This window comes from Saccostrea cucullata, unplaced genomic scaffold (assembly GCF_032062105.1).
Source record: "Saccostrea cucullata isolate Sc308-1 unplaced genomic scaffold, CSIRO_AGI_Scuc_v1 ctg14974, whole genome shotgun sequence".
In the NCBI taxonomy this organism is placed as follows: Eukaryota; Metazoa; Mollusca; class Bivalvia; order Ostreida; family Ostreidae; genus Saccostrea; species Saccostrea cuccullata.
The window spans coordinates 1-7,727 of record NW_026918901.1 but is presented as its reverse complement, the minus strand read 5'-3'; the positions used below and the strand labels follow the sequence as shown (position 1 = coordinate 7,727).

At 33.5% G+C, this 7,727-nt stretch overlaps 1 pseudogene; it reads right to left on the bottom strand.

The window, feature by feature from the left end:
* Nucleotides 1-1,710: 1,710 nt before the first annotated feature.
* LOC134275483 (protein disulfide-isomerase-like) lies at nt 1,711-7,080 on the bottom strand (annotated as a pseudogene).
* Between the last annotated feature and the right edge of the window lie 647 nt (nt 7,081-7,727).

Genomic DNA, 7,727 nt, shown 5'->3' with positions numbered 1-7,727 from the left:
CCTTGGCTATTGAAGATGACTATGGCTACCGGGGTATGTCAAATTTCAAATGATTGAGTACAGACTGACAGTCAAGTGTTTTGCTTATTTTGAGCTAAACAGAAATGATCTGAAGATCACTTGTTGATTTTTAAGGTCAGACGACACGTTCCTCAAATATACGTCCTGTTTCTCTTGGTGTTATATCATAAGTCATTTATATTTTTGTCACTCTCTTCTGATTTCTACATTGTTTTCAATATGTTTTTAGATATAAGTACACTAAAAATTATGATATAGGCCATTCAAGAGATTATCCATAAGGGTTATATAAGAAATATGACCCTGTGGTATCTTGTCCAAATGCCTGGTAAGGTACCCTAATTTTTTGTGAGGAAACTTATTTACCGGTAAGTACCTCTACTTCATTGAGGAATTCTTAGGAAAAATGATATATTTTTGAAGAAACATGTCGTCTGACCTTAATTAATTTATGATCAACGATTCATTTAACATAGAATTCTTAGTACCATAGCATATACAGAGTACAAGGAATCTCTGTAGATTGTAGGAATATTTTCAAGGTACATTAGAGGAAAGAAACCTCTACACATAAACACTGTATGGCGAGTTTTCTTGGTGGGTGTAATAGGGGCAGTTTGCTAATAATTTTGGCATGCTGGTAATTTATTTTTAAAAGCGGACACGGGGTTTCAGTTCTTAAAAGTTGAACACTATAAAGAAGAGTACTGAATATTTTTAGTGATTAAAATTATAGTGAGCTATAATCAAAATGCCAAAATTAGCACCTCTCTAAAATTACCTGCCATACTGTACATTACTAGTCAGTTGCTCTACCAACTGAGCTATCCAGGCATTATGAGCATGGTCCAAACTATTCCTCCCTCCTTAAATTGTCTTGGTTCTTAAAAACACAACCCATGACAAGGTCTTATTTTTAATGTCCCGGACAGAAATTTTCAAATCAAGGGGTGGTTATAACAGGACCAAATTATGTACCAGAAAAGGAGAAAATGTACATGTATGTCTGGACCAGGAATTGAACTTGGGTGTTGGGACCCCTACATCACTAGTCAGGTAATATACTATGCAAGTCAATATCCAAAGCCTAACCCTTGCATTATGAATGACCTCTGTAGTTGTACCAAGCAGATGAATGATCTTTGAAATAAACAGACCTCTTTTACCATTCCACCATGATAGTATTATTTTGCTGTATTTTGTCAAGCAATCTCCTTTCCCATTCTGTCTAAACAATAAGGTGGAAGTGAAAACTGAAAGCTATCTAAATAAGTGAAGATGTGTATCCTTCATTCTTTATGCTTGTATTGAAATTTTCTACAGGTCTGTGCAATCATAAAATAGAGCACATCTTTGTTGAGAAAGTTGGAATTTCCCCATTAGTCAGCAACACAATGGTATTCAATACATACCATAGATGAACGCAAATCTCTCAAGTGTGTACAAATTACATTTATACTGTATATAATTTTTAATTCACGAGAACTTTATTTTGGTGTTAATTATATGGAATGTAGTGCTACTGTGGTTTGGGCTAATATGTTCCCCCCATGCTTAGACAGCCATATGTTGTAAGCAAAAAATGCGCATTTATAGTGCATATAATGGGGTAGATAATGCCTTTTCAATTCTCTAGTTATCTAGTCTAGGGAATAGAACATCTGTTAAACAAAAGACAATACAGTCAAACAAATTTTGTGTTGTTTTTTTATTTGTTAACCTACATTTCAAAATTTTGAAATTATTATAAACATGTACACAAAACATTAGTACATGAGCATTTATGACAAACATACTGGTACTTTTAAATATTATTCCTGTCTAAACAGCACCGAATTTTCAATATCATTCAGATTCTCTTTTATCAATCACCATCAAAAGACACACATGCACACAGTCACACACACATATCGAATCCCGCATGAGTTGTTTGATTTTCAAGGGGAAAAAATTAATGATCTCTCCCTCCTCTAAATATTTCATGATTTCAAAAAATGGAAGAATATTGTTTATTTAAACTTGTGGTAAAAATTAAACTTAAATCTCGACAAAGAAAAAAAAAACATCATATACAAGATTAAAGTGGACAAAAAATAAATAACTGGAATGAATCAATAATTAAAAAAGAATAAGAAATGCCAACTGTCTAACAAGCTCTGTTTTTTTGTTGATCTTGGACTAGTTACAGTGTTATCAAGTGCACAGCTGCCTCAATACTAATGCAACAACCTCAATGATCCAGAGTTAGAAAAAAATAAAACAATGCCCATCTCCCGATTTTAACATGGCTCACAAGGCACTTCTAAGCAGTTTTCCAACAATTTAATAATTAAAGCACTTATTACAGCTGAAGTGCCTTGGCCAATAAAACAATTTTTTTTATCATTCAAGTATATCAACATGGTCATTATTTTTTGTAACTAATTTAAAGACGATGAAAAAGCCGAGGACATGGAATACAGATTTTTCTCTCACTGAGATCCTGTTGGTACGGAGTATAAACAAAGAGTCTCTTTACAATTCATCCTTAGCATCCTTTCCTTCTTCTTCCTCTTCTTCCTCCTCCTCCTCTTCAGGCTAAAAATAGATTGTTTATATATTATGAAATACCTACAGCCTACTCCGGATATATTGAAATTCAGGGGACCGTGCAAATTATTTCAATATATCCGTAATTCAATATAAGCGTAATCGTGAAGCCGCCATTTTTACAAGTTCAATCCCGATCTACAATAAAGAACAAACCCGAACAAATTAATTTTGTCATCGTTTATCTAAAACAGTGAACAAAATTACATGAGTCCTTGACAGTTTGAATATTTTTTTTATTTCTGTTACATTGAAAAGACAATCTTCAACCTCATTATTATTCACCGATCGCATTTATTTGCGTTTTGGAGAAAATTCACCGGACAAAAATGGTTGAGTACTGCTGAACGCTGCTTCTATTTCATCGTAAGTGTATTCAGGTTAATCCCATTTAGAATTAGCATATCAATAGCCATTAACAGTACGCATTTAACTTCAAAGTTATGGTTTTTTCTAGATCTGTCGGGGTTAATATTATAATATTACGCTTAGCTGTTTAGCCTCGATATGTCCGTATTATATACATGAACGCAAATAATTTAACAGAAGAAGAATTTTAATTTCGTAAGAACATACAGTATAAAATTTAATTATTCACACCTTTGTATATCAACTGGCCAATCAGGCATAATTACTGTCACCAACCGTAACGACAGCCGCCAGGGAGTACTTCAATATAACCGTTATGAAAACAACTCATTATCACCTGTGGGGACCGATCAGTGGCTTCAATATAAGCGAAATTTCAATATATCCGATTTCAATATAACCGTTATTTTAATGCAAAGAATATGAGAGACAAAAACTGGGGATTTATTTCTATTTCAAACTAAGCGGAATTTCAAAATAAGCGAGTTCAATATAAGTGGAGTAAGCTGTATATACCAACTGACATTATTGTACATATTTATTATTACCTAAACAAAACTTAATGAAAGATTGAATCTACTGTTCTATTACAGCTTATAGATTTTCAGCAATTCTGGATATTGAAAAATGTCTTTTCTTTACCTGCTATATACATTTAAGTTTACACAAGTAATAATGTACAATACCAAAATGCAATAAAAACTCAAATTTGCATAAAAAAATAGTAGTTGAAAAAAAATCTTATTCATGACAAAGACTTAATTAATGGGGTGTTGGTTTACAGCTTTGGCTATGCATTGAAACCAAGCTTATCCAAGATAAAGATTAACTACTGGTCTCAATTTATGCCTTGGTTTTGCAATGAAAACCGAGCCTATCAGGATGAAAACTAAACTAATGTTATTTTGTACATACCTCCTCAGGCTCACCAGCTCCTTCCTTTCCACCACTCTCTACAAATTTGGTGAGGGCTTCAAGAGTTCTTTCTCCATTGTAATCTACTATGTCTTGGCTGCCTTTAGGGAAGAATTTAAGGGTAGGGAAGCTCTGAACTTTGACCTGCTCTACTTCATTGGCTGTGGAATCCATTTTGGCAATAACAAGGTCATCCTTGTCCTTGAATTTCTCTGCGAGCTCATCCCAGATGGGGGCTAACTGTTTACAATGGCCGCACCATGGGGCATCTGCAAACAATGTTATGAACTCTTGAATCAAGAAAAATAGTTCACAACTGAAGGAAAATCTCACACAAACTATGTGAAAGTTGTGTTTTTTAAATTTGACAAAAGTTGGAAAAGTATTATTTTGAACAGACTTAACATTTTCTTGCTAGACCAGCTCTATGGATTTAAAATTATATTTATAGCGAATCTTAATTTTTCCATTTTCAAGTTTATACGAACAGCTAGTTCTCTGGTTGAAGTTTTCAATCTCTAGTTTCGCTTCAATTACTGTACTTTCATTCAAAAGTATTAAAAATGAGAAATATTTACTTACAAAATTCTACAAATACATCTTTCTTTTCATCTAAAGCGACATCTACAAAATTTTTTCCTACTAAAACTTTAACTGGTTTAGAATCCCAGTCACTTGGCACTTCTTCACTCATAAGATGGGGCTGCAAAATATCATTAACAATATTTCAAAATTGTTCTGTCTGAAATTGTAAAATAAATAATTATGCCCATTTACATATTCTTCCCTATTGTTTTTAAAAACATGTAGTTTATGATTTCTCAAAGTATCTCAACAAAATAAATATCTTACAAATGAGCAGTTTCACAGTTTGATGTGTTGAAATTATTTCTAGAACACCTAAACTTTGGTTGTAAGTTAATACCTTGAGTTTTCCATCTTTAAAGCCCTGGACAAATGTTTTGATGGCCTCTGTGGACAGATCGTCAGACTCTGGCTTGTATTTGGTCATGTCCTCTCCGAGGGTGATCAGACGAACAGCTGGGCATTCCTCTGCCTTCAGTCCAAAGAATTCCAGGATACGGGCATTGTCCTCATCACTGGTATCGAGGTAGATAAACAGGACCTGCAACATGAAACAATAAAGTAAAATTCTGTCAAACCATTGGCCACGAGGAGGTAGTTATTTTCCATCATTAGTTAACTAAAGAAGATACTTTCAATGTAAAGCATATTACCCTCCTAAAATTTGCATTACTCAAAAGCCATATGATAAATTTATAGCTAATTGGTATAGATACATGGGACAAGAAATAAGACTTAATCTATCCATGGCAATTTGCTAAATATAGGAGGATTTTTATACAACAAGTTGTTTTTTTTTATCCCAAGCCTTGGGAGATTCTTTTTATCCCATGCTTTATCCATTAATGTTTACACAGTTATTATATAGACGTCTACATTTTATTTCATCACTCTAATGCAAAACCCATTGTGACATCACAAGTGTAGGATTTCCAAAAAATATCTAAAGAGTTATATCCATGAGATTAAGGGGTAAACATGGGATAATATATTACAATCAGCTGTAAAATACCTCATCAGTTTAAATAAACATGTTCTGAATACCTACCTCTCCCTTGAAGTCTTTGGCAGCCTCTTTGAAGTCACTAAGTTTTGTGTCAAAATCTTTCTCAGTCTTCTTAATGAACAGCAGAATGTGATTCTTAATTTCTCCTCCAAAGATTTTCTGGGCACTCTGTTACAATAAAATCCAATTTTAATCAAAACATCCCATGCCTAGTATGCAAGTCAATTTGATAGTTTCCAAATTTAAATTGAAATTCCTTACAAAAGAAAACATGTTTTTAGAGTTAAATACCTCTTGTGTGAATTCAACAACAATGGGCAATCTGTTGCCCATCACAAATTTGGTAACGGCGTCAGCTGATACAGCTCCCTCAAAGTTGTTACGACCCTCATCAAACTGGAAAAGATAAATATCCATCAAAACTCAATATTCAGATGTTGATCCCCTCAAAACAGAAGACATGACATGGTTTACATCCACATTTATCTAAAATCTACAGTATCCATACAAAGTGTATAATTTTTATAGGTGTTTCCATTAAAACTTCCAAGGTTTTGATTGCTTAACACAACATTTCAATATCTTACCTTCTTGAAGAGAACAATGCCATCAGATTCAACTTCATACTCTTTAAAAACATCAGCACTTGAGGTAATACCAAATGGAATGTCGTCAATGCCGGCAGCTGCCTCCTCGTAGGCTTTGGCATCAGCTGAGGTGACATCCTATTGAATATCAAACATAAACAGATGTAATGGCCTCAGAGTTAATACTGCTGTTACAGATGTATATCCTGTTGGGTATTGTTATACAGAATTGGATGATGTTCTGAAGATGCACAGAAGCAATTAAAATGAGGGTAAATTTTTGTATGACATCCTGGATCCTAAGTGCCACCCACTTAATACTATGTAACACCAACTTCCTGCTTAACTTATATGATTCCTCTTATTTAACATTTCATGATCTTGACTCATTCATGTTTTTCTTTTTTCTAGTCTCTAAGGATTTTTGAATTTTGAATCTAAAATGATGTTTACCTTGAAAAATCCTATTACAACAACTTCGTCCTTTTCGATGAACTTCTTGGCAGCATCGACAGAGTCGAGAGTTGTGCATGGTGGGCCTGTCTTCTTCTTCAACCAGTTGACAATATCAGCTGCCTGTCTGCCACCTACAAATGTTTACCAAAAAATCAGATTTTACATTTGACATGACATCTACTCATTCATTTTCCATAATTTAACGGCAATCTAAATTCATCAACTTGATCATTTATTTTGTTTCCACTACCTTATTGCACCATTTTTTAATTCATTGAAAAAAAATGTCATAATTTACTTCTACTCAGGTGCATTTTAGAATTTTTTTTTCAAAAAAAAAAAAAAAAATTTTACCTCCATATTCGACAGGCTTGCCGTCCCTAAAGAACTTGATGGTTGGGTAGCCACGGACCTCAAACTTTTCGGCCAGAGATTGGTGTTCGGTGGCATCAACTTTGCCGAGCTTGATTTCGGATTTCTCATCAGCTAGAGACTGGGCAGCCTTCTCATATTCTGGAGCAAGTGCTTTACAATGTCCACACCATGGGGCATCTATATAAAAATGTATTTAATAGTAAAATAATATTTTTTTTCTGAACATGAACATGATCAAACTATCACATTCTTAATCATAATAACAAACCTCTGTTTGTTGGAAATATTTTATGGACCAGTTTTTGTCTAAATTTTCACTCTCATATATACTTCGAAATAAGTTGGAAAAGTGTTTTGTGTAAAACTTAATCAAGTTCTTAATAAGTATGAATAACAAAATCTGAAGTTGATGTTAACTTTTGTCATCTAATTATTAATTAGCAAAATTTAAGATCTTTGTTCATTAATTGTCGTGTTTTATGAATCCTAATATGCCACGTCAATACTACATTTGATGAAATGCAAATGAAGATGTATCTGATTGAGAAATGTCTTGCCTGACTTCCTAATCCTTTTACTCCTTTGACCTACTTTAACATGCTTTATTGCACATAGTCACCACGTCAGCTTGGACAAAAATAAAAGGAAACACAAATAGTTTTACAAAAAGAAACAAGAAGCATGACTTGTAGAACCATGTCTTTGCTCTTGTTCGACATATTAAGTTGGGAACCAATGATTAATGACTAAGTGGAATAATAACTTAATTACATGATGTCATAACCTGGCCCATAACACAATATCAAAGACACAGTAAACAATAT